The sequence below is a fragment of the Chiloscyllium plagiosum genome, unplaced genomic scaffold (genome assembly GCF_037043375.1).
Source record: "Chiloscyllium plagiosum isolate Xiang-an unplaced genomic scaffold, Cpla_swu_hap1 HiC_scaffold_10, whole genome shotgun sequence".
Lineage (NCBI taxonomy): Eukaryota > Metazoa > Chordata > Chondrichthyes > Orectolobiformes > Hemiscylliidae > Chiloscyllium > Chiloscyllium plagiosum.
Genome location: NW_028270148.1, coordinates 25082182 through 25107092, shown reverse-complemented (window position 1 = coordinate 25107092; position 24911 = coordinate 25082182).

Sequence of the window (24911 nt, the reverse complement as noted above, 5' to 3'; positions counted from 1 at the left end):
TGTGTACTGCTGTAACTGACTTTTTTTACAGTTTGTGCAGGGAGTCTCTGTAATTGAAACAGTATGGAGCAAATCAAGCAGGCATGCAGACAGAGTACTTGGGTACTTTGCTGTAATGCAATGTTTAATCAGCTATGCGCATCTGCTGCTATCCCATGACCTTGTTTCCTGAAAAGCAGGCTGCTACATTACAGGGCAATGATACACAATGTGCCTGAGATAATAGATAAGCAAGCCTTGTCTGCACAGGTAAAACTTTGTTCAGCAGGCAAAGGGGATTGCTTTCAGGTGTAAGGAGAGGGAGGTCCCCTGTTCCCTGACCTAAACTATGGTGCAGATCAGTTTACGTGGCACAGACTGCCCGCCGCCAAAGCCTGAGATAAAAACACAATGCTCCATCTGCAGGGTCCTTTCTCCAGCAATGCTGCATATGGTGAACCAATTGTGGAATACAATACAAAAGCAGCTCCAATTTCCAGAGTGGAAGATAGCCCAAAGTCTTGTCTAATGTATTTCTTTTTAAGTTCAGGTACAATGGATTTGTCGATACGTACTTCATGCAAGGGGAAGGATCAGAAACAGATATACAGTACTCACAAACTTATATATATCTATGTGGTTAGAAACAGAGAAATAGTGCTTTGTGGCCACGTTCCGCAGGAAGAATGACTCTATTATTTAGAAATGAGTCTTCACGCTGCCCTTTGTTGTGTGTGTTTTGCTAAGTACAACACTGGGGTTAACATGCAACCTCCTAAAGCCAAACAACAGATTTTTTTTCTAAACAGAGTGTGACCACAACAATACAGGGACATCCATTTCCCATGATCTAACTTTATACTGTATATACTTTAAAGATAATTTTAAAACTCAATGTATATACAAGCCTCTCTCTTTCTGTGCTAAATGAAAAGTAAAATGTAATTATTCCATCATTTTACTGAATTAGAAAGATATATCCAAATGTATAAAGAATGTATGTTTACATAAATTACATACATACATAAGTAATCCATTTTAAGAATATAAAAGGCTTACACACACATGTTCTTTTATGTCTGATTCATTCATATTTCGTATTGATGGACCTGATAACAAATCACAGTTCAAGAGGCTTACAATCACTCCAATTACTAATCACCTTGAAAATAAATCTTAACTTATTCAGGCACTATTTGTCAGTGACTTTAGTGATATGTTGTATGTATACAGTTCCACTCTGCTTCACTCACTAAGACTGCCCATATAAATTGGAAAAGAATAATTTGCAGCAGCAGCACAAGCATAATCTGTTTCTGGAATAAAACAAATTAAAATAACATTTTTGAAAGTTCATTTCAATTCTATAAAACATAAATTCTGAAAAATAGGTGGTCCACAGAAATAACATGTGCCACATGTCACATATTGGTTGAGTGAGGGCAGTGACGATAGAGGTGAGTTTTAATCATGTTCTGGGTGAATTTTAACCATCTTCTGGCTGTAAGTATGCTGACTGGCCATATATGCTGCTAGCAGTATGCCCAGTCCACATTGAGGCCTCATTACCAAAGCCACCAGCAAGATGTAGATGTCAGATAAATTATCCTTCATAAGTTCAAGTTGAGGATGAGGAAACAAAGAAAAGTTACTGAGCTGGTTAGAAAGTTGACTGAGCAGCAGGAGATAAAGGTTGGGAATTATATGTGGTGACTGACAAAGTGAGATTAGTGGCAATCAGTAGATCTGTGTTGAGGCCTAACATAATCAACAAATTTTTTCTATGGTATATGTGATAACATAGAAAGGCATGTGTATCCAAGATTGCAAAAAAGGTAAGGTGGAATTTTAAGGAGCATAGTTAAAATTAAAAACAAGAGCAGAAGTTAAAGAAACAGAAACAAAAGGAAAAGAAAAGGCCCAGCTAACCCTCGCCACTGCAGCATGAGTCTTGAACTGGGCTCGGCAAGGCCACTTGCACTGTACCCACCAATGCTGCAGTGTCGCCATGACTTCACCCCTGCCTTGCTGCCGCCTGCACCAGACTCACCAACGTCAAAGTCACCACGCTCCAGTGTCATCACTCACCACTGGACCCACCTTGCCACTGCCACCACCATAATTGAAGTATCGGAGTCCACAACCTTCCTGAACAAATGCAAGAGTTTAACCATTTGAACCGGAGCTGACATCAGAGTCAGTGTTGATACATAAAATTACAAATAGGTGTTGATAGATTAAGTATTGAGCAAAATTGTAGCAAATGGAATCATTGTAGGTAAATGTAAGGTCATCTATTTGGACCTGAGAAGAAATTAACAGGATTGCTTTTAAATGGTGAAAAGCCAGAAACAGTGGAGGGCCAAAGAGAACAGAGAGCTCATGTACATAGATCATTAAAATATCATGAACTGCTACAACAAATGATAAAAAGATTGCTAGAATTTGTAACTACAGACTGCAGCTGGTACAGTATTAATTGGCATCTGCAGATATGATCATACGTAACAGTTCACACTGCATGTGTTCTGATGGTTTATCACATCATATTCTCTAAATAATCCCTGACTATGAAACGTAGTGAGGGCAATCTTATAAGGCCTTGAACTATATGGGCTATGGTGAGAAATTTGGCAGAATTGCATGAGACATTGAGGCAGCCCATTAGACCGTAGGAGCCGAAATAGGCTATTCAGCCCATTATGTCTGGTTCACTATTCAGTGCAATCTTTCTCCTTAACCCTTGATTTCCCACATTGATTAAAAGTCTGTCCACCTCAACACTGAACATACTTAATGGCCCATCCTCAACAACCCTTTAAAGAATTTCACAGATTCACTAAGAGAAGAAATTACTCCCAAATAAATATCTTAAATGTCTTAAATTACACTGATTATGCCTTCTGACACAAGGGAGAGTCACCTCTCAGCATCTACACTGTCAAGTCTCCTAAGTCTCTTAAAAGTTTCAATAAGTTTGCATCTCACTTTTTTAAACTCCAAAGAGCACAGGCCCAACCTACTCAACCTCTCATCATATGAAAATCCCTCCATACCCAGGATCAAACTATGAACTTTCTCTGCACTGCTTCCAATGCAAGTTAGATATTTCTGCAGATAAGCAGACAAAACCTGTTCACAGTATTCCAAGTCTGATCTATCTAGTGCCTTGCAAAGTTTTAGCATTTATAAACGAGTTAGGAAATATAGCAAATTTGGCACTAAGCCTGCCTGGCTAATCACTGAGCAATTCCAGTTCTTCAGCAAGCACTAGGTCCCTAATTTTCAGTTGGTTAGGGAGGAGTTGTCCCAGCCTTTGAGTAGCATTTGGGAGAATATGGTGACAATGAAAAAGTATGATTCTTGATAACGAGAAAAAATGTTGAACTTTCCCTGAAGACTTGAGTAGCTAGATCAGAATCTCGCAAGCATTAAGCAACTTACTTCCATATATTTGTAACTCATCATTGGTTAATCTAATCTCATTTAAATTTAGTTTGTGATTCTCCCTTGCATTAGTGAGACACTTGACAGTGCCAATGCCCAACATGTAAGTTGGAGCAGTTACCCAGCAGATGCAGCTCACTACTTATTTCTCTGGCCGTCCCATCTTCAGGTCCATTCATAACATTTCCTTGGGCAGCGACTTGATCCACCATTCATTCACGAAGGTAGGCATCAGCAAAAACCAGTCTCACTGCATCATCTTGGCTGATCTCAGGCTAACTCAGAAAATATTTTGGTATTTTATGACCTCACTTTGGAGCTTGCCAATAAATGACATTGCATAGCTCCTAATCCTCTCAAGTTACTCTATCACAGGCGCACATCCTCAAATATGCATCTGCACAAAATACATCTCATGCTTCTTGGTTTGTCTCTTTAGTGCTTAGAGCACTGCTGTCTTGCCTTGCCTTTTAGTGTGTTGCTACTTACAACAATGAGACCATAAGACATAGGAGCAGAAATTAGGCCATTCAGCCCATCAAGTCTGCTCGCCCTTTCAATCATTACTGATAAGTTTCTCAACCTCATTCTGCCACTTTCTCCCCATAACCCTTGGTCCCCTTGATACTCAAGAACCCGTCTATCTCAGTCTTAAATATACTCAAAGACCTAGCCTCTACAGCTTTCTGTGCAATGAATTCCCTCACATTAGCTCCCTTGTTCTTATCTTAGTACAGAGAGAAAGATACTGGCTTGCCAGGGCTATTGGCACTGTACAGGCAAGGTGGCACACACATTGCTGTATGGGACAATGCTACGTCAGTGTTACATCCCATGGCAGCTGCTTAAGCAGCATTGTAGATGCCTCAACCAATAGCTGAGTCTGAAAGGCTACAGGGAGTGGTCCTTAGTTGAGTAAAGAGGGACTATCGTCAGTTGGGTGGTGCCACTACAGTCATTAAAGGGCATTGTCTGATCCCAATCCAGGGGTTTTGGCCATGATCAGTCAGGTTAAGATCAGGTTCCAGGGATCCATGTCCTTCCCAGCCAGGGATTGGGCCCTTGTCAGCCTGCAGGTCAAGTCCAACTAGCCCAGGGATTATAGGTAAATTAGTCTGGGAGCTGTGGAGATATCAGTCAGGGTTGGGCTGTGTATTGAAGCAGCACAATAAGAAGGCAGGTTCCAGCTTGCAACGTTTGAACTGTCATGCCACTGAGATTTAAAAGAGGCATCATCAGTGACTTGAAGGAAGCAAGGTACCAATAGCGGTGACTTCTGTGGCTGCATGGTTTAAAGAGACAGTCATTATAGAGCCTGGATATAAAATTAATAGGTAAGTAGCAGAGGATTTTGTGAGAAGAATCTCCATAGCAAAGGCAAGAAGCTATAAAATCCAAAAATGGGATAATTCAGTGTCTTTAACAAAGGAAGATGCTTCAAAGCATTTCAGAGGAGCATAATCAGACAGAAATGGCCACCATGGCAATGAAATATACATTAAGATAAATGACTAAAGGTTTTTACAGTATCACTTGCTAGCAAAGCTTAAAGATCGTAATAAGTATAGAAAAGTGAAGATTTAAACATGTGAATGCCAGAGCATACAGCCAAGATGGCTGAGGAACAACTGCTTAAAGTGGGATGAAGATATGGCAGTGAATCAGGCCAGACTATGAGCAATTCACAGTTATTGGAGGGCAGGAGGGCAGAAGAGATAGGGAAAGAATTTGCTGTGGAAGAGTTTGAATGCAACAATGAGAATTGTAAGATCGAAGTGTGGCTAAACTGAAAAGCTTATTTTAGCTCATATTTCATGACTTGAACCTGACAATCAGAAGCAATATCATTGGGAAATGTACGGGAAATTCAGAGATAAATGTTCTCCTGTTTGAGCTAATTCCTTGTCTGAAAGTTAGCTTGATTGCAGGGGAAGGCGCTGCAGGAATATAGATCAAAGGACTTGAAGAGGTGGGGAGAATTGAAGGCCTAGGTTGGGAGTTCAGATTTCTTGGATGAGAGGAAGTCAGACACCTTATGGGAAGGCCTTTGGTGTGGGACTCTGTCCCCGCAACTGTAGGATTTGCCCAGGCAGGTATGAAAGATCCAGGAGGATCCAGGAGGCTTAAAATCTCATTTTGAATGGCTTGCTAACCTTCTCGTCTCTTTTAATGCTGGTTGTGAATGGGTGGATGTAGATTTGACAACACCCACCTAAACCCAAACAATGTTAAATCCACCCCACCCTGCTACATTCAAGATTATTCAACGACTAAACACCAGCCCCAAAAATATTTGGCTTATATGCCTATTTTAGATCCATCATGAAGTGGTAAATGAGTTTCAAATGTTATAAAATTTAAAAATGTAATCATATTTATTTTCCAATACATTCATTAAAATGATTTTAAACATAGTATTTTAATGCTTCTGATAGATTTTGACAGGGCCAAGACACAATGTTCTTTCATGTCTAAAAACAGATTAGTCACTTTGAATTTAGTCAAACTGATAATTAGCTTCTATCAATTCAGGAGTACTTGAATATTTGTGAATTTAAAGATTGGCATTTACTAACATTCAATTTAACCTTTAATCTTCCTTTCAGAGTTCTCCGATAGTATATTTGGGTTACTTTGGTTTCCTTAATTTACTTGTTACTTCTTTTAATGTATTGTTATATTTATATAATTTATTTCATTCGATTGTAACCCAACTCCTTTCATAGATTAACTGACACATTAATAGCAGTAGGACAAAACTCTAAATGAAAACAATTCTTAAGTTCTAAATGAATATTGAAAACAACTGTGTTGTTAAATCATTTCTGCCTGAAGGATCAATAGTATCATCAGTTTCTCAAGGATTATTGAGGGAGATGGATTTCTGTTTAGAATTCACATAAAACCTAGAAATTAGGCATTTATTGTACAGTAGGTTTTGCTATAACATGTGTTTCTTCAATGCGAATTGGCTTTAATGCGATTGACGAATTTAGACCATTATTTGTAGAATGTGAACTTTCCTTACTATATTGGAAATAACATGATTCCATCCCCATTAGTTTAAATGGCCTTGCTATTGTGAGGTTTTCTTATAACACAAGATTGCACAGGAATGTAACTATCGTGTTATATCAGAACCGATTGTATATTGCTCCTGTGAAGCATTTTGAAGTTAATAGCATTCTTCATGACTGGCCATCTCAGAGCAACTTATACCAATTGAATAGTTTTTGGAGATGCAGTCCCTGTTCCGTTGTAGGAAACACAGTAGCCAATATGTTCTCAAAACAACTGATAATGATTTTGATCCTGTTTTTTGTGATGTTGGTTGAAGGATAAATATTATCCAGGACACTGGAGCTACCTCCTCTGCTCTTTTTCCATGTAGTCCATGGAATCATTTGCATCTGACTAAGCAGGCAGATAAGGTGTATATTTAATGTCTCATCCAAAAGACAGCACCTTCCACAACACTATATTCCTTTAATACTGCACTGGATTGTCAGCCTTCAAATTTTGTGTTCAAGCCCTGGGGTGGAACCTGAAGGTAGAACTTCATAGCGCAGAGGTGATCATACAACCAACTGAATCAAGGCCATATAGATGCTCAACTGAAGCAGCCAACATGTGGTTACAATCAACAACCTAGAAAATAAAAGACTCGTGCTCTACATTAGGGAGAATATTTCTTTCAGAATGTGGCTATTAGTGATTCTGCATTGCCAACCGCAAAGTCATCCCAATCTCTGGCAAAAAAGTGACAATTTCACTGTCAATATAATCACCGAATCTGGGCCCAAAATATGTCCTCTTGAGATTTTACAGACTAAATTGTTTTGAAGTGCAATTAAAGCACTTTAAGTAGACGAAACTATCCACTAAAAAGAAACAATAGTCAATCGAACTAGATTCCTGATTTAATATTTACAATTAGATTTCTTTTTCCCAATCGGACAGCTCTACCTGTTTTTTGCAGCCAGATCATTAACAGTTAATGTTTCTGTCACCTATATCAAACTGTGTTGAAGACCACTTAAAAAGGTGTGGCTCAACCTTTAAGGGATATTGTGACTGGGACAAAGTGACACAGAGTCAGTTTATAAATAGCAGTAGGAAATGCTGAACTAAAATCCACGACCTGGATTTTCCTTCATTTAGCAACTTGTTCTCAATTGTACAAAAAGGAGAAAAATAGGGAGGGAAAGCCAGGATTTCTGTTGTAGTAATATTCTGGAAAGATTTTCTTCCATTCTCACTGGAGATGGAGATGTTCTGCCACTAAATCCTCAGCCCACAGTTTGTCAGAAGCAGTTCACTGGATGAAGTCTCAGGCATAATTCTATTTCCCCTCCAATTACTGGCTTGAAAAAATGTCTGCACACACTGGCTGTGACACAAACAGAATCACCCAAACCTAAAAGCCATGAGTGCCAGAAATGTATACTTCCTATTAGCAGTTATTACTATATAAATATCATTAATGTTTCAAGACAAACAAAATGATAAATGACTGGAGAAACTCAGCAATTTTGACAGCAACAGGAGTGTTCTGAAGAAGTGTCACTGGACTCTGTTTTCTCTGCATTGATGCTGCCAAACCTGCTGAGCTTCTTCAGCAAATTCCTAATTTTGTTTCCAATCTCCACTATCTTCAGTCCTTTGTTTTACCCTAATATTTCAGGGTTTTGTAATTATTTTACATTTTTATATGTTTTTAAAGTTTTCTTATGTTTACTTCAAATTTTAAAACAAATTAAAATGTAGTGCCTATAAGAATTTTTAAGTTGTTTTTAAAAACGTATTAAACTTTTATTTTTAAGTCTTAGCAAACAAGTAAACATTGAATTCTCTTTTGTTTTGAGGTGTAGCTAGATCAGGAGGACTGCACCAGAGATAACAGAAATAACAAGCATTGTAAGAGATTGTCAAGTTCTACCTTGTGATAGCCACATATCCTCAGCAACACTTCAAAAAGCTGCTCCTCCCTCAAGAATCAGGAGCTGAGTTGTACAGTTAAAGGCACAGCTTGTAACAGATGATAATATAACATCTACACAATGTAGATGTTATGTAAAGCAAGGCAGGAATCTAGCAACATCAGCACTCTGATTGCTCCAGAGGGCCTCCATGTTGGATGTCAAGCATCGGTATCTCAGACCACACTCCATGGTTAAGAGCTCCATGGGCTTATGCCCAAAACATTGATTCTCCTGCTCCTTGGATGCTGTCTGACCTGCTGCGCTTTTCCAGCAACACATTTTTCACACTCCATGGGTACCAACCATACATATCCCACAACCATGGACATTAGCATCCGACATATGCCAGCCTCTCAAATACCTCATGGCACATTTCTAATCCACTTATAGTATGCATCTGCACTTTAATGCTGCACAATCATTACAATGCTGATGCAATAAACTGTGCATGTGCTTTCAGAAACATGCACCTAGCTCATAGACTGGACCAGGCTGAATCTCTGGAAGAACACAGCAAGCCAGGCAGCATCAGGAAGTGCAGAAGTTGACGTTTCAGGTGTAACCCTTAAGGAATTACACCCAAAATGTCAACTTCTGCACCTCCTGATGCTGCCTGGCTTGCTGGATCTCTGGGTTTGCAGAGTGGAGAAGGTCATTGAACTTCTTCCTAAATTACTGTGTAATCCTTCAGATGGCTGAGACTGCATTCACCTGGGTGGAACGTTGGACAGGACTGGTGTCATGACCTCCATTGTTTATCCTCGGGGAAGAGCACCACCCCATCCTGAAGGACTTCCAGATCTTTGCTCAAAAAGAGAGGTACTAATTTCCCGTTGTCTGCTATGTTCAGGGTAAATGTCAGGAACTGTGCAATCGTAAGTGTCAGTCTGGTGAGCCTTTGCTGCACTCTCTCTTTGATATTTACATCTTTTCTTAGGTGTATGTCAAAATATTAAAGCAAGATGCATTATGTGAGGAATTGAGGCATGGCATGTGGAGAGTGTTGCATGCTTAAGAATAAAAAGCTTCTAGTCTGTGATCCCAAAATGCTCTGAATTATTCTAGTGTTCCTCACATAATTTCTGTACCTGGTGCAGGATAATTTATAGAGATTAGTAGCTATGATTAGTCGGCAAGATCATTATCATGGCTGTGTGTGACTGCTGGGATGATAGAAGGCAAATACGGACCTTGTTCTCCAGTTATGTGCAATTCCAATGATTATAAAGGAAAATGTACCATCACTTCGAGTGTATAGATTGTAGAACATGACTCTATAGAGCATTTAGATGCTACACTGAAAATCATCTGTATATATAGTTGCCATCATTCTGAGAGATGGGAAAGCAGTTGAGAGTCAAGGCAACATGAAGAACTGAAATTAGGGATAAGGAGAGAGGTTGATACAAGAAAGTATGTGCCATTCAAGATTTTTTTTTTGCTTGCTGTCTTCTAAACATGTGAATGTGGTCATTGGATTCTTTGGGTGATATTAATACTGGTTTGTTAATTCTGATCCAGAATCTGGTTTCCAGCATCTGCAGTCATTGTTTTTACCTCATAGATTTATTACTGTTATAGATACTTTATGCTGACGGACTAGAAACATCTAGTGGGTGTTAATTTTAACAATAAAGCAGATGAGTATAAAATGTCTTTACTTTACATTTGTCATTAAATTTTTGTTAAATTTAGCAAAAGCAGGAACTTAATCTCCTAATAAGCTAACAACTGTCAAAGGCAAGTCCAATTAGCTACATTTATGCTGCCTATTCTAAAGAGTAAAGATGACATCGTCCCACGTTGTCATTTAATACTAAGATCAGGTGTTTTCCTACTGAAATGGCTGAACTAGCATGGTTTTAAGACACTCTTAATATCTGAGGACATACATCCAAAACGGATTATATAATGGTATTATGTTATAATTAATGCAGTGTTGTATTTATATGGAAGAAGTAATTTACATGTTCCAACTCGTAAGTGCAAGATATGTCTTCACATCAATATAAGAAAAGCAGGATCCATAGGATAAAGAGCACCATGTACAATTTAGTATTTTAGAACATGGAATTCGGCATGGATAGGTTGGGTCAAATGACTTTCTCCTGTGCCATAATGACCCTATGACTGGCAATGTGCCCTACGGAGATGATGAACATTCACGCTGAAAGCTATAAAAGTACACATTAGAAGTGGTAAGAAGGAGAAATTCAATGCAAGACACCAAATGAAAACTTTCCTTCAAGATCATAACATTATTAAGTTTAAGTATTTAAGTATTAGATAAATATTGAAAATTAAAGTAAATAAACATCAATTACTGTTTTGTACCTGTAAATAAATAGAGAGAAAATATACATTGCTAATTTTTCTCTGCTGCATTTGGAATACTACAATCTATCTGCTTATTACTGGAAATATTACATGTCACAGTAAATGAATGACCAAAAAACAAGTCCAGTATTTCAGCAATATTTGTTCTTAAAGTGAACTCACAAAGATCCAGGAAAATCCCAGGCTAGAAGGATCTCTCAAAATGGCACTCTGATTCAGGGACCAATTCAGCCACAGAATCATCTGAAACTGGAACCCATACACAAAAATGTGTGAGGAAGTTCTGAACACTGCCAGGGGAGGCTTTGTGAGCACAGGCTAGTGGCTTTGCAGCAGTGTAGTGAGCAACTTGATTATGGTTCTCCAACTACACCAGCTTTATTACATAGTATCATATAAGATGGTCATACCAGCTTAGTTGCACAGACCAGGCTAGTATTCCTTTAAATACCAATGATGATCTAATTCAAATGGCTAAGGTGATTGAAGCTCTTGTCAGAGTGGATAGAGAAATGATTTCCTTTGTGTACAGAGTGGAGGAGTCTATAACAAATGACCTAATCTTAGAACTATAGCAAGGCTCTCCAGTGGTGGTGCCAAGAAGCACTGGTTACACAACACTAGTGGAAATTTGGAACTGTTTTCCCAAAAAGGCTGTTGAGGTGAATTACATTGAGAACTTTCAAAATGGAGGTTAATCAATATTCATTAGGCAAGGATAATTAGTGCTATGGAACCATGATGGATTGGTGGAGTTAAGATGCAGATCAGAAAAGTTCTAACTTAATGACAAAACAAACTCAAGCGATTTAACACAAAGTGAATACATGTTTAATTCTCTACTAGTAGCCACTTCCAACTTGATAAGTCCAAACTTCCATCAAAGCTGTTTTTAAGTTTTAAGTTTTACAATATTTTGTGCATATTATTGTGAGGCAAATGTGATCTCTTTTAATATAAAGCAAGGAAAATATTTTAGACGGATAGACTTAGTTTCAGATATTTGAGCGCATCATCTAGGCTAATGCTTCTGTGCAGTATTGATGGAATGATGTTTTGTTAAAGATGACAATTAATTAATGACATGTCATACTGCCTATTCTCTCAGGTGATAAAGTTAGGGGCCATTTCACAATGATGCTGGTATTGTCCTGCTGCTAGAGTGGTCCATCTTAACTAAAGAGAAACAATTCAGATAGGAACACAAGAATAGGAATACTTAGCTCCGCAAACCTGTTCCACAATTCAGTGGGATCATGAATTATCTGCAAACTAACTATAACCACTTTAATCCATATCCTTTAATACCTTTGGCTAACAAATGCCTAGCAATTTCAGAGGTGAAATTAATAATTGATTTAACATGAAATGCCATTGGCAGAAAAGAGTTCCAAACTTTTATTACCCTTGATGCATCAAAGTGTTTTTTAGCTTCACTCCTGAATGGCCTGTCTCTAACTTTTTAGACTCCACCAACTGAGGTAAACTCTGCAACCAGCAGAATGAGCTTTTATCTATTTACTCTATAGGTTCCCCTTTACATCATGAAAACTTTGATCAAATCACCCCTTAACCTTCTTAATTCTAGGGAATACAGATCTGCTTATATAATCTTTCCTAGTAATTTAACATTGATAATCAAGACTCGGAGTGACGCATTTACATGACACTGCTGTGAAGGCGTTACTGTAATTATCTTACTTCAGAGAAATCATAAAATAAAGAAGGCAAAGCCAGTTGATTATTAGTGAAATTCCTTCTATGGGGATAGTGACAAACACATCTGCAACATTAAATCCCTGCAGTCCTGTCACTGAGACATGGAGCCTCTGCTTATGTTGGTCATCTGGTCTGCTAATGGGACACCACCTTCAATGAGGTGGTATTATCCTCATTTGGCAGAGGACTACTCTGGCAAAAGGACAATACAAGCACTATTGTAAAATGGCCCTTAATTTAGTTGCCTAATTGACTGCTCATCTCCCAGGCCTTGTCCCATTCTACTCCTGAAAAAGTTCCCAGTGCAGGAATATGTATAGAGCTGGTCTGATATGGTTTTCCTCGTGTCTGAGAGCCACTACTTACAATTCCACCTTCAGGAAGTCTGGAAAATACAGTCCTTTGTAGCTGCTTTCACTCACTTTAATTATTTCTTCATATTGTTTATTAGTAAACCTAATATGGCCTTACACCTTGTTAATTCCAGAATATAGTGTTGAGAAAATTATCTTGACACATTCATGAAACTCACTACCATATGACTTGAGGTAGACTGCTTATTTCAAATTTATAATGTTGGTAAAATCCCCCATAGAAATTATGCTAAACACAAATTTTCAAATATAGAATAAGACGTGAACTTTTAAAGATAACGAGTCCAGATGCACGTAGGTTCATGTGTAACTGTAGTACAATAGGACTACAGTACACAAAATACAGCACAATTAATTAGTGTTTTATCAAAAGCAAACTTGGTTGTATCTATAAATTCTCTACTGGACAGATGGCAGTAAAAAATGGGATTGAAGTTCAAAGCAGCAATTATGACCAATTAAAAATCAAAGCAATCAGGTACTCTATTGGACTCTATAGTTCTTGTCCTATTTGAACCCCATGGAAATGTTGCTGATCAAATATAATGCATCAGGGTCATTTAATATTGCTGAAAAGATTAGAACAACCCAAATAACTTGGCTATGTTTGCCATTTGAAAAGAATTTGAGAGTCTTAGCACACACTTTAATATTCGCACTTCAGAGTGAGGTGATTCTGACTTCCATTCCCACTTCAGGATGTGAGCACTTAATTCAGCTGACAATTCTATAAAGCGTGGCACAGTGGTTAGCACTGCTGCCTCACAGCACCAGAAACCTGTGTTCATACTCATGATTTCATCATCATATCATAGCATGTGACCTGATGGTATAAAGGTCTCAGCCTCCAACTTATTGAGGTCACTTGCAGCATGATACACTGACGGACGCATACAACATCATAATAGCCCAGGCACAGTAGTGCCTGTGATTCTAATATATATAGGCACTAGGAGCTATAATAAACATCTCTTGAACCTTTCAGTCCAACATTACTCATGTCTTGTTGATAGACATGAAGTTTACTTTTCTCTTTTTTAACTTAGGTGATCATATTTTACCTGAGCTAAATGTATTGACAAGAAGCTGCCATTGTACTTTTAACTAAAAAACATAAAAGTTTATTACACAAATGAAAAACACAAATTATGCTACAGTTTGGGCTGCGGGTTAGCACTGCTGCCTCACAGCACCATGGACCTGAGTTCAATTCCAACCTCAGCTGACTGTCTGTGTGGCATTTGCACGTTCTCCCTATGTCTGTATGGGCTTCTGCCAGGTGTTCTGGTTTCCTCCCACAGTCCAAAGATGTGCAGGTTAGGTGGATTGGCTATGGGAAATGCTGGGTTATGGGGATCGCGTTTGATTGATTGGGAGCATGGGTCTGACTGGGCTGCTTTCTGGATGGTCATTGCAGACTCGAGGGACCAAATGACCTCTTTCCAGACTGTAAGGATTCTATGATTCTATATAAGAACTATTTGAAATGGTCTCATTACAAATATCAGAAAGAAAGATTCAACCCTTTTACCCTATCAACATCCTTACAGGTACTCAAATCTCAGTGAAAAGTCAGTCCTTTCCCCAAAAGGCTCTACTCAAAGATTGTAAGTCTGATTTAAAAATGCATAAACAGGCCTGAGACCTCCTAGCACCAAAGCATATTAATCCAAAAATGAAACTAATGCTGTTCACAGAATTTTATGTAGGCTTGAACAACATGGACGATGGTGCGAAACATGGCAGAATCATGCGAAAAGTTCAGCAAGGCTTACCTTGACATTGGGAGCAACTTGCTGCATCTTTGAGCCAAATTCTGATTTTTCAGGTGAGGTTCTCGCTAGGGAGAAACAAGTTGCATATGAAGGGGGTTACTGCTTGTTAGTGACCTGATTAACTGCATATCTCAGCTCATTAATATGGAGCTTCCCATCTGACTACCTGCCGCAACTAGACACCCCAAATTTTCAATATGGAAGTCAGAGTGGGTAGCTGGCGACCTCAGCTCACTACAGGCTGTGGAGAGACTCAATGTTGATCACAACGAAAAAGTTATGTAGGGGCATAATCCATAACGCCATTTAAACAACGATGTGGGTCAGAGAATGGGGTTGTGTGAGTGAGGAATTGTCAGCCATGCTGGCTATGTGCTATAAGCAATGTGACTTTGTGGCTGCTATGCCACTATGCTACGGATGAGGGGCAATGCTGGGTTGCCAACACTTGTCCAGGTGCACAGCAGTGTTTTAAAGATTTTGCAAACAACCAGGGATGCCGGACTTTTAGTGAATATCCTCTGAGTGGCTGGACACAATGTTTGGTAAACCGAGGTTAGAATCAGGCTAGAGAGTTGCCAAAGGAGTGGGATAGATAGTTAATGCAATGCTTTTGGCAAGGCATGGTGGGAAATCATGGCAGGCCTCACGGTAAGAAACCTTCCAAAAAACTTGGCAAAACTGACATTTAGGCAAGAAAAAAGATTCAGCCCCACGTATTCCTCCTTCTGAACACACTGTACATAGAAATGCAAATCAAACTCAAAGCTCTACATTGTTCTATCCACTTTAGAATTCATGATCTTAAATAATAATAATATACTATCAACCTCAACCACAACTACTAACTAGCTTTACCACTGTTGGTGTCCATGTACACAGATCTTTGAAAGTTGCCACCCAGGTAAATAGTGCGGTGAAGAAGGCATATGGCATACTGGCTTTTATTGGTAGAGGAATTGAGTTCCGGAGTACTGAGGTCATGTTGCAGTTGTATAAGACTCTGGTGCGGCCGCATCTGGAGTATTGTGTGCAGTTTTGGTCGCCATACTATAGGAAGGATGTGGAGGCACTGGAACGGTGCAGAGGAGGTTTACAAGGATGTTGCCTGGTATGGTAGAAAGATCTTATGAGGAAAGGCTGAGGCACTTGGGGTTGTTTTCATTGGAGAAAAGAAGGTTTAGGGGTGACTTGATAGAGGTGTACAAGATGATTAGGGGTTTAGATAGGGTCAACAGTGAGAATCTTTTTCCACGTATGGAGTCAGCTATTACAAGGGGGCATAGCTTTAAATTAAGGGGGGGTAAGTATAGGACAGATGTTAGGGGTAGGTTCTTTACTCAGCGAGTCGTGAGTTCATGGAATGCCCTGCCAGTAGCAGTGGTGGACTCTCCCTCATTATGGGCATTTAAGCGGGCATTGGATAGGCATATGGAGGATAGTGAGCTAGTATAGGTTAGGTGGGCTTGGATCGGCGCAACATCGTGGGCCTAAGGGCCTGTACTGCGCTGTATTCTTCTATGTTCTATGTTCTATTACCACTACAATAAAACTTTACAAATAAATTACCTAAAATTTCAGAATTATTTTAATTAATGTGGTAGAGTACATCTCTGATTAAAATTCATTAGTTTACAGAAGAGTTAAAAAAGGGAATGCTCACCAACCATTCAATACAGTACTGTTATACTTTAATTTTCTATGGAACGCTCTGAACTGACAGTTTCATTCCTATAGCTCCTCAAGCGCTCACTGCTGTCTCAAGGTTATTCCTATTTCTTGGGAGCAACTTGAGCCTTTTAAAGCTACTCGAGGTGGAAAAAAGTTTATTGAAAAGTTAGATAAGTGGCACCTCTACCCCTCTCTACAATAAACTTCCTCATGAAACAAATTCCCAACTTGACACAAGAATGAAAGCAAAATACTCAGCACGCTAGAAACCTAAATAAAAACAGGAAGAGTTGATGAAATTCGGCAGCTCTCCTCTGCAGAAGAGTCATATTGGACTCAAAACATTCACTCTTTCTCTCTCCGTTCATGTTGCCCAACTTCCAAGTTTGTCAGAACTTCCTGTTTTTCTCCCAACTAGACAGTGCCTACCACTTTGGCATCCCTCAATTCATCAAGTATATCTTTTTTCATGTTGTGATGGTTGTAATCTAGATAGAAATTATTTATGTTCAGATTAATGGACTTTTCCTTTAAAAGTCTTCACTTTAACGATAAATATCCTTAAGTTAATACGTTCTTTTAAGATCTTAAATGTGTTTTTTTTGCATAGTGTTTGTGTTTTACTTCAGTCAGGAAACCTTTCAGCTGTGTTTAGAACTGAAGAACATTTTCCCCCACTGTGTCAAATGACTTGAAGATATAATTGAAGCTGCCTGTCAGAGTGGGGAATTTAATTGTGCATTTAAAAAAATTTTTGTCCTGGGGTGCTGCACAGTGCCCTCATATAGCTTCCCTTTATATTAATCGGTTTGGCATTTACAGTCTTCGACAAATGGCAAAAATGCCCCCACAAGCAAGAACATTTTGATCTGTGTGTGTTTCTGGTATTTGCAGTGCCCATCAGCATACGTAATTGCAATATGTATACATTAGAAATGACAATTTACACGTGTAAACTATCACACAATACTTTCCAACATGATTTGGCCTTTGAGAATTGTTTTAATGAGTTTGAGATTCTCTCACAGCTTAAATTATACACAAGTTATCAACAAAAGTGAACTCCTGTCAATTGTCCTCTGTGTATAAGACTTGTTACCCTTACCTGACACATTTATGCTGGTAAATATAGGAGTAGATACGTTGAGGATTTAGCTTTGAGGGTTGGTCCTACCAACTTACTTCCTTTCTCAATGTTATTTAGTTCAGAAAACGTATTAGCTGCAAGTCAGGCCATTTTGGAGTCAACTGCTTCTATTCAGATAAACATTTTAAGGTGCATTCCACATCACCAGATGCAAGAAATATATCATGTGGTTCATTAAAACCGATGCCAGGAGTTGAATAAGTTCATTCAGTGAATAACTGAGACAGAAAGGTTAACCGATTTACTAATCTGCAAACAGTCAGCCATCAGCAAAACAGCAGCAAGTCTACAGCCAGCTAACATCAGTAGCAAGTCACCAGAAACCACCTAATGTCAGCAATTATCCACCAAAAAGCAATTGTCATCAATGAGTCTATAAGCAGTTGATACCTGGAGCCAGCACCAGCGACCATGATATCACTGCAAACTATAGAAAAGAGTTCCTTACTCCCTGTCTATCGTCACCAGAAGTCAATCATCAGCAGCAGCCATCAGATACTCTCTAGCCACCTCTGCTAGTTTGTCTATAGAAATAACCATTTTATATTCAGCATAGGTAGAGGGCAAGGACCTTGGTTGCCCATTTGCTAAATACAGAATTAATGGAATCATGAGAAAAATCCAACATAAATAAGAGAAGCAACCAGATAAGAGTGGAATTGATGGCTGGAGTGAGAAAAGCAGTGGGACTTAGACAGTCATTAGACAAGGAGCATGTGAAAACAGACAATAAGGCTTTTCCTTGTAATTTTACAGTATAAGTTGATCTTTTCCAAGTAGATCCTGAGCTTTATAGTTCATAATTCTTGTTACATTGTCACCTTCTTGCAATCTGTCTTTTCCAGGCCCAAAATATTTCCCTTGGATGACAGACTGCGATGACTTTGACTAGTAAAGTCCCTCCTTCTGAACTAGTAAAGTCCCTCCTTCTGAGTCCCAAATGCTCTGGAAATGTATCATAGCATGTCTGAACTGTGGGACAAATACATTAGTGGGACAGCGCATCTAAGTACTTTTGGAGGAATAAAACATGTTAAGACAACGTTACTTTATTTTTACTTTATTATTAGACATATCAGAATATCAATATGGATACCACCATTACATGTGGGGACACCTCCCACTATGTACGTGGCAGGTACTCATGCAACTCAGCCAGCGTTGTCTATCTTATATGCAGCAGGCAAGGATGCCCTGAGGCATGGTAGATTGGCGAGACCGAGCAGAGGCTACGGCAATGGATGAATTGACACTGCACAACAATCAACAGGCAGGACTGTTCCCTCCCAGTTGGAGAACACTTCAGTGGCCAGGCTATTCGACGTTGGACCTTCAGGTTCCAAGGCGGACTTTGGGACAGGCAACAACGGAAAGTGGCCAAGCAGAGGCTGATAGACAAGTTCAATACCTATGGGGATGGCCTCAACCAGGACCTTGGGTTCATGTCACACTACAGGCGACCCCATTGCGCGCGCACACACACACACACACACACACACACACACACACACACACACACACACACACTCTCCTACAGACAGACACACTCATGGAGACCCTCTCCCATATGCTCACACATACATTCCCACACACTCCCTCCCACAGACTTTATACCCCTTTACACTCACACACACATTCTCTCACAGACACTCATAGCACCCGCGCCCCCCACCCCCCCACCCCTCAACACATACACCCACACACACACAACCACATGCACACATACACATATAAGTTTGTGGAGTGAAATTGTACTTGCAGAATTACATCTTATTTGCTCAAAAACTGCATGAATCCATGTAAGATTCTGCTTTTTGGATTAGAATCATTGTGGCACAGACAGAGCAGCTCGCACCTTCAATGCATTTTCTGGGCCGATATGACACCAATTGTTAAAGTTCACTTGAAAGTGTAACTTTTTTAAAAGGTTTTGCGATTTACGTATGAAAGAACTTCAACCAACATGGTCATTCTAAAAGATGAGAGACTTAGTAAACAATCCAGGTCTTTTTCAATATATAATTCCAGTTACATCACACTGTAAACTTTTGCTACAAATTCTGTGTCTTACAATCTTATTCTCCACAACCACCTGATGAAGGAGCAGCACTCCGAAAGCAAGTGCTTCCAAATAAACCTGTTAGGCTATAACCCGGTGTTGTGTGATTTTTATGTTGGTACACCCCAGTCCAACACTGGCATCTCCAAATCATTACTTTATTTTCCAACTCTTAATCATTCTTGATAGAACTCATGATTTGCTCTGATTTTAATCTGTTGCAGTATTACTGATAGTATAATGAGCTTCTGTTGAAGTTATAACATTTCTAACAGTAAGCTTGCCCAAGTTCATTTAATGGTACTGATCTGCAACTCAGCAGCTACGTTTGTCCAGAACTTGTTACAATAATTGTTAAGGTTTATTGAATCTGCTGCTGGGTTTGTGATGTGGTTTGATTTGTCCCCCACTCCTGCAACTCAATGGAGTAACAGATCATGAACTTCCAATAAAAACTGTTAGTTTTTCAGCTCAGCAAAGCACTAAATTGTTACCTTGTGATAAGAGGCACACTAGTGTAAACTGACACAGGGCGCCCCAGCACAGCTGGATTACTGTTGTGTGTGCCAGTTGTTTGCTTAACCTCCCCGCCAATGTCCTTCCCCACCCAATGGTCACAGCCTGCTGTGTGTCTTCTCCTCATTAACTTAATTCATTCACAAGCTGTCAAACACATAAACAGATAAAGAGCTTTTGTTGCACAAATGCTGCATTCAAATCAGTTTTGGGTTTAGATAGCCATTTCTTTACCCCACCCCCACCTCCCAAGTCACTTTGGCAATACAAAGAAGGATCGTCGGGGGTTACTGCAGCACCAGGAACTCCCATGCAATAATTTAAAGGGCCAGAAGCACACCAAAGATCAGAATGCTGGCTACGCTGAAGGTTTTGACCCACGAGGTAGTCTTCAATAGTTAGGTGTTGAGGGAAGAATGGAGCTTGAAGGAGGTTGTAGCAATTCCCCTCCTCTCCCTCTCCATAATAGAGACACTTGGAAAACTGCAAATAATTTTGTTCTCCTTATCTAAGTAAAGATATATTGGCACTGGAGACAGTCCAGATGAGGTTTATTTGGCTGAGTCTGGTTTTGGAAGGGTTTTCTTATGAGAAGAGTTTGAAGTGAGTGGGGTTTTATTCATTGGAGTTTAAAAATCTGGGTAAATTATCGAAACATGCAGAATTCTTAGGGGGTTTGAAAGGTGGACCAGGCGAGGTTGTTTTGTTATGAAGATGTGGGTGTACTGTACCTTTAAGAGAGATAAAAGCTAGCAGAACTACCTGAGAGCATCAAATATTCTGCATAAGATACAATGCAACATGTGGTCCAGCAGTTCATTGACCGGTTGCCTAGAGACAAAAACAAATTTGAATGTGGCCAATCAGTTTAAATTATACCCCCCAGAAAAATACCAAACTCCAATCCAGTTTGAATTAAGCATATTGACAATATTAAAAGCCAATGACACAATCCGATGCTTTGGGCGCATAAGAGTAGAAAAAATTGAACAGCTGGGGGAGAACTGCCAAAAGACCAACAGATGTAGGCTGCTAGTCAGAACTCTCTAAGAGGTACCTGTCCAGAGAAGGAGTTTGCCCAGAGAAAAACCAACACTGACCTGAACAGCAAATCTACAGAGGAAGAGAAGAATCGACTGCTGGCTGGTTTTGAAATTTGCATTTTACAGTAAATCTTAATCGGGAGTTTTATCAGACTAGTATTGTGGAAGGGAAAATAAAAGATAGGTTAGAGGAAGGAGTTGTAAATAGTTGTCAGTTAATTATTCTCTGTTATACTTTAAGAAATAAAGTTGTTAATTTTTACTTAAAATAATTCCTGGCCTCTCAGATTTTCACAGATTACTGCACAAGATAAATCTTTTCTGTGTTGCTGGTTTAAATTAAACAGGAGGGTTTACCACGTGTCAGAACAGTTTGTGGGCTCCTCGTTGGGATTTGAACAGTTTGGATCTTGGATTTGTGATTTGAACTGTTTTGACAGATTTGAATAGAATTGGGGGTATGAAAAATCTCAGCAGATTTAAACACTTGAAGGTTAGTGTCTTAGATCTTTAAATAAAACTTAGGTGAGGCAATTAGTTTACTTTCAGTGACTTATGGTAGATTAAATTAAAAGTGACAGAAATGGCTCTTAAAATTGCTAAAGAGGTTCTGGGATTTGAAGACGATTCTCAAATTTACCAAGAAAGTTTAGAAAGAAAGAAAAAGGCCATACCTTTAGAATTAGCAAATAAGTTAGATTTGGGTTTAACCAAGGACAAAAGTAAAGCTGAAATTGTAAGGGAATTACTCAAACAATAAGGTGTATCAGAGAAACAGACAAGTACAGTAGAAGTACCATTTGAGTGGGAGCAGCGGCCGAGTAAAGGCGAACCCGGGAGACTACAGCTAAGGTAAAACAGTTTGTTTCAAAATTACTTACCTGTAGCGGGCAGCGGTGTTTTTTTTCTCTCTTCACAAAAAGAGCGGGAGCAGCAGAGGAAGTGACGGCAAACAGAGGGGCAGCCGGGAAGGAAAACTGTGAGTATAAATACTCACCCTTTAATCACCAACGGTCATTTGAGTGGGAGCAGCGGCCGAGTAAAGGCGAACCCGGGAGACTACAGCTAAGGTAAAACAGTTTGTTTCAAAATTACTTACCTGTAGCGGGCAGCGGTGTTTTTTTTCTCTCTTCACAAAAAGAGCGGGAGCAGCAGAGGAAGTGACGGCAAACAGAGGGGCAGCCGGGAAGGAGAACTGTGAGTATAAATACTCACCCTTTAATCACCAACGGTCATTTGAGTGGGAGCAGCGGAAGTGAGGTTGGAGCGCATAGCTGGGCGGGAAGGTAAGTGATTAGTATTTGAGTGGGTGTGTTCTAGACCCCAGGTCCTACTTCCGTAGGGCCTCCTCTAACCTAACTTTAAAGTCCACAGGTAAGTGACTCAGCGTTATTGACTCAGTGTTCTTGTTTTTTGGAGAAAGTGTACAGTCATGGCAGCGCAGGCGGTGGAATGTTCCTCCTGCAGGATGTTTGAGGTAGGGGTGACCACCGATACTCCTGCCGACTTCGTCTGCAGGAAATGCAGTCAGATCCTGATCCTCACCGAACGAGTTAGGGAACTGGAACTGGAGTTGGATGAACTGAGGATTATTCGAGAGGCTGAGAGGGTGATTGATAGAAGCTACAGGGACATAGTTACGCCGGAGAACAGAGGTAACTGGGTAACAGTTAGAGGTGGGAAGGGGAAGAAGCAGGCAGTGCAGGGTTCCCCTGTGGTCATTCCCCTAAAAAATAAGTATACAGCTTTGGAAACTGTTGGGGGGGACAGCGTTGCAGGTGTAAGCTGCAGTGAAGGGGTCTGTGGCTCTGAGACTCAGAAGGGAAAGGGGGAGAGGAGGAGAGCGCTAGTTATAGGGGACTCTCTAGTTAGAGGGACGGACAGGCGGTTCTGTGGACATGGGCGAGACTCACGGATGGTTTGTTGCCTCCCGGGTGCTAGGGTCCGAGACGTCTCAGACCGTGTCTTCAGAATCCTTAAGGGGGAGGGTGTGCAGCCAGAAGTCGTGGTACACATTGGTACCAACGACATAGGTAGGAAGAGGGGTGGGGAGGTCATTCAAGAGCTCAAGGAGTTAGGCTGGAAGCTAAAAGCTAGGACAGACAGAGTCGTCATCTCTGGGTTGTTGCCGGTGCCACGTGACAGTGAGGCAAAGAATAGGGAGAGGGTGCAGTTGAACACGTGGCTGCAAGGCTGGTGTAGGAGGGAGGGCTTCAGATATTTGGACAATTGGACTGCATTCTGGGGAAGGTGGGACCTGTACAAACAGGACGGGTTGCACCTGAACCAGAAGGGCACCAATATCCTGGGGGGTAAGTTTGCTAGCACTCTTCAGGGGGGTTTAAACTAATTTGGCAGGGGGATGGGATCCGGACTTGTAGTCCAGCAAGTAAGCTAGCTGTGTGTCAGGATGCCCAAGACTGTAGGGAGGCTGTGGAGAAGGTAGCACTGACAGGGACTACTTGCGGACACAGAGATGGGCTCAAGTGCGTATACTTCAACGCAAGGAGTATCAGAAATAAGGTGGGTGAACTTAAGGCGTGGATCGGTACCTGGGACTACGATGTTGTGGCCATCACGGAAACGTGGATAGATGTGGGACAGGAATGGCTGTTGGAGGTTCCTGGTTACAGGTGTTTCACTAAGATTAGGGAGGGTGGGAAAAAAGGAGGGGGTGTGGCATTGCTAATTAGAAATGGTATAACGGCTGCAGAAAGGAAGTTTGAGGGGGATCTGCCTCTGGAGGTAGTATGGGCTGAAGTCAGAAATAGGAAAGGTGCAGTCACCTTGTTGGGTGTTTACTATAGGCCCCCCAATAACAGCAGAGATGTGGAGAAACAGATTGGGAAACAGATTTTGGAAAGGTGCAGAAGCCACAGGGTCGTAGTCATGGGCGACTTCAACTTCCCAAATATTGATTGGAAGCTCTTTAGATCAAGTAGATTGGATGGGGCGGTGTTTGTGCAGTGTGTCCAGGAAGCTTTTCTAACGCAGTATGTAGATTGTCCAACCAAAGGGGAGGCCATATTGGATTTGGTACTTGGTAATGAACCAGGACAAGTGGTGGGCTTGTTAGTGGGTGAACATTTTGGTGATGGTGACCACAATTCTGTAACTTTCACCTTGGTTATGGAGAGAGATAGGTGCGCACAACAAGGTAGATTTTATAATTGGGGGAAGGGAAATTACGATGCTGTAAGGCAGGATTTGAGGAGCATACGTTGGGAGCATAGGCTGTCAGGGAAGGATGTGGTGGAAATGTGGAACTTTTTCAAAGAGCAGATACGACGTGTCCATGATATGTATGTACCTATCAGGCAGGAAAGAAATGGTCGTGTGAGGGAGCCTTGGTTGACGAGAGAGGTTGAATGTCTGGTAAAGAGGAAGAAGGAGGCTAACAGAAGGTTGAGGAAACAGGATTCAGACAGAGCAGTGAAGGGATACAGGATAGCCAGAAGGGACCTGAAGAAAGGGATTAGGAGAGCTAAGAGAGGGCATGAAAAATCGTTGGCGGATAGGATCAAGGATAACCCCAAGGCATTTTATGCGTATGTGAGAAACCTGAGAATGACGAGAACGAGGGTAGGTCCGATCAAGGACAGTAGTGGGAGACTGTGTATTGAGTCGGAAGAGATAGGAGAGGTCTTGAACAAGTACTTCTCTTCAGTATTTACGAACGAGAGGGACCATATTGTAGAAGAGGAGAGTGTGAAATGGACTGGTAAGCTAGAAGAGATACCTGTTAGGAAGGAAGATGTGTTGGACATTTTGAACAACTTGAGGATAGACAAGTCCCCCGGGCCTGACGGGATATATCCTAGGATTATGTGGGAAGCAAGAGAGGAAATTGCAGTACCGTTGG